This window comes from Prionailurus bengalensis, chromosome C1, assembly GCF_016509475.1.
Source record: "Prionailurus bengalensis isolate Pbe53 chromosome C1, Fcat_Pben_1.1_paternal_pri, whole genome shotgun sequence".
Taxonomy (NCBI): domain Eukaryota; kingdom Metazoa; phylum Chordata; class Mammalia; order Carnivora; family Felidae; genus Prionailurus; species Prionailurus bengalensis.
The window spans coordinates 200,580,411-200,583,842 of record NC_057345.1 but is presented as its reverse complement, the minus strand read 5'-3'; the positions used below and the strand labels follow the sequence as shown (position 1 = coordinate 200,583,842).

Here is a 3,432-nt window from a genome sequence, read left to right as displayed (position 1 = left end):
ACTTTGGACTTAATTTCTGTGGGCCTCAGATGATATAATTCTGCGATAGTGGCATGTAAACTTAATAACATTTTCTCAGTGGTTCTTAACATTTTCATTCACAAGTTCCTTTAAGAAGGTAAGAATCTGATGAAATTATGGAAACCTTCCATAATCTCCATATGAATGATATTTTACAAAACATGTCAGTATGTTCATGAACTCCCTGAAAGTTGTTCATAAAGGATTCCATGGACACCGTTTAAGAATCTCTGGCTTACACTCTGAAAAACAGTATGGAGTTTCCTCAAAAGATTAAAAATAGAACTACCCTATGACTCAGCAATTGCACTACTAGGTATTTATCCAAAGGATACAAAAATGTTGATTTGAAGGGGGACATGCACCCCAATGTTTATAGCAGCGCTATCAACAATAGCCAAAGTATGGAAAGAGCCCAAATGTTCATTGATGGATGAATGGATGAAGAAGATGTTATTTGTGTGTGTGTGTGTGTGTGTGTGTGTAATGGAATACTAATTGGCAATCAAAAAGAATGAAATCTTGCTGTTTGCAATAACATGGATGGAGCTAGAGTGTATTACGCTAAGTAAAATAAGTCAGTCAGAGAAATACAAGAATCATATGATTTCACTCATATGTGGAATTTAAAAAACACAACAGATGATAATAGGAGAAAGAAAGGAAAAATAAGATAAAAATGGAGAGGGAGACAACCCATAAGAGACTCTTAAATACAGAGAACAAACTGAGAGCTGCTAGAGGGGAGGTGTGTGGGGGGGGGATGGGCTAAATGGGTGATGGGCATTAAGGAGGTCACTTGTTGGGATGAACACTGGGTGTCATATGTAAGTGATGAATCACTGGGTTCTACAAATGAAACCAATACTACACCATATGTTAACTAACTTGAATTTAAATAAATTAATTAAAATTTTGAAAAGAGAATCCCTGGCTTAAACAAATGTAAAAATTAAAATGTTATAATGCTATCTCTTCTTCAACTGTCAGAAAGCTCAAACCCAGGTCTAACTGTAAAATTTTATGTCTACTTTTCAGTTTGGTTTTTCTCCTTGGTCTCGACCTTCTAAAATGTCTTCTATTTCTTTTTCTTCTCTCATTTTCCCCTTGTTGGTCACTCCTCTCCCCTCGCCTCCTGATTGTGCTCATGCTACCCTGGCTGCTCAGAAACCTCTACAGCTGCCCTTTCCCAAATCTGTTGTCCACCCTAGAGGTCTGTCTTGAATCTGCCTTGGGCCAACTCCCTTAGACCCCTGAGGATGTCTTTCATCAGAACTTCAAAAGCACTTACAGACTGCATATCTCATTTTGACACTTAATCATACTCTTGCTTTTTAATGTTATTAAATGTTTCACATGACTGTGCCACAGGGCTGCATAAAGTCTCATGTTTTGCCCCTCTCTTATACACCCCACAGTATTTAACAGAGTAGTGAGAATAGATACAGCCTCAGTAGAGATAAAGTTCAATTGTACTGCTCTTGATTTCAAAGCCCTCTATTTTTCCATTTCTTTTTGTAAATAGGGCAAATCACTTGAAGCACATGTCATTTTTAAAATGAGCTTTCACCTGGTGATGCAATGAAACCCAGATTCACAGGGGAGCATGAGGATTTGGGCGGATGAAGGATATTCCTGTCTGGAAGCTGTAAGACCTAATATGGTAATTGATTTGACTGGATTCTAAGGCCGATTAAGCGGTCATAGATCTTTAGGACATAGAAGAAGATTAACCGGAGAATATGTTCTTTGCTATAGAGTAATAAGCTGTGAGTTTATGGTTTTTGATAATTTCTCAATCCATTTTACATTTTTATTAAATCTGTTATTGGAGAACATTAGCAGACTTTAGATGTAGCCTGTTACTCATTGCAAAATATAGCCTTTAAATAAATGCTAAGATGGCTTCTAAAGGTTAATGTTGCCAGTGTCAGATATTTCTAGGCAGCAGTTTAAAAGGCTTGACATTTGCTGGGTAGCCCCTGAGAAAGTGCTCCTCCTCCCGAACATAGCACATGTAGACACTAGACTCATTGAGCAGACATTAATTGGGTGTCTACTATACTAGGTATGCTGGTGTGGGGGCAAAGGAGTCCCTACCTTTGAGACAACAGAGATACGGACATTAATAAAACAAACACCTGCCCTTGCCTTCTCCCCACTGTTGAATGGGGAGACAGCACAGCAAGAATAGGCAACCTGAAAGTATGAAGGAATAGTACTGTGCTTACCAGTGGGCACCAGGGGCCCATGAAGCCTTCCTGGAAGAAATAACAAAGCAGCTGAGTGTTCAGAGATACTGAGTAAGACTTAAGGGGTTTACATTGCCGACATCAATCACCATCTATTCACTGTCCACGGTTTCCTACTTGTTTAATTTGTATCGTATAAGTTGTCATCTAAGGATTAATATCATCTTAACTGAGACCGTGTATTCCAACTTACAAGAGTTCTAACCAGAGTGAGTGTGCGGTTATGTTGAAAACTGTGCTTCAGCTCCTCGGGCCGGCTTGGAACCTGTGGAGGCCTGCTGGGAACAGGACTCCTGAAATGACAAATATGTCTGGAAGGCTGTGGTCCAAAGCCATTTTTGGTGGCTATAAGCGAGGTCTCCGGAACCAGAGGGAGCACACAGCTCTTCTGAACATTGAAGCTGTTTATGCTTGAGATGAAACTGAATTCTATCTAGGCAAGAGATGTGCTTATGTGTACAAAGCAAAGAGTAACACAGTGACTCCTGGTGGCAAACCGAATAAAATTGGAGAGATCTGGGGAAAAGTAACTCGTGCTCATGGAAACAGTGGCATGGTTCGTGCCATATTCCGAAGCAACCTTCCTGCTGAAGCCACTGGCCACAGAATCCGTGTGATGATGTGCCCCTCAATGATTTAAACTAACAGAAAAGTAAATAAATAAAGGTGTAGATTTGTTCTCTTGTAAAAAAAAAAAACAAAAAAACAAAAAACAACAACTATGTTTCACTCACCCAACTGGTGAATTTGGTATAAAGACTGCATTTGTCTCATTACATCCCAAAATATCAGGAAATACCTTTAATGATAAGATGTACATACGTAGAGGCATTATGACATATCTTAGGCTTCAAGAGACATATTCTATTTCTGGAAGTTTATTGGGAAAGTATTGTTAAATTAATTAAGCAGGGAGGCCATTAGACTGAGTGGCTCTAATGTCAGGATTGTCTATGTAAGCAAACCAAAATATAAGCCTATAAATGCCTTGAGGTTATGAAATGAAAACACTAAGAATAACCAGTCACAAGCAGCCAACTAGTCTTTGAGTTTTAGCCCATCAAATAGTTCCCTTTCTTTGCTTCCACTCCTTCTTATATGAGTCTTCTTGGTTCCTGGTGGTGGAGGGCTCCAACCACTTCCAGCCTGGCACTGCGTG

General features: G+C 39.4%; 1 pseudogene; it reads left to right on the top strand.

Moving 5' to 3' along the window:
• The first annotated feature begins 2,532 nt into the window (after nt 1-2,532).
• LOC122481734 lies at nt 2,533-2,930 on the top strand (annotated as a pseudogene).
• The last annotated feature ends 502 nt before the right edge of the window (nt 2,931-3,432 follow it).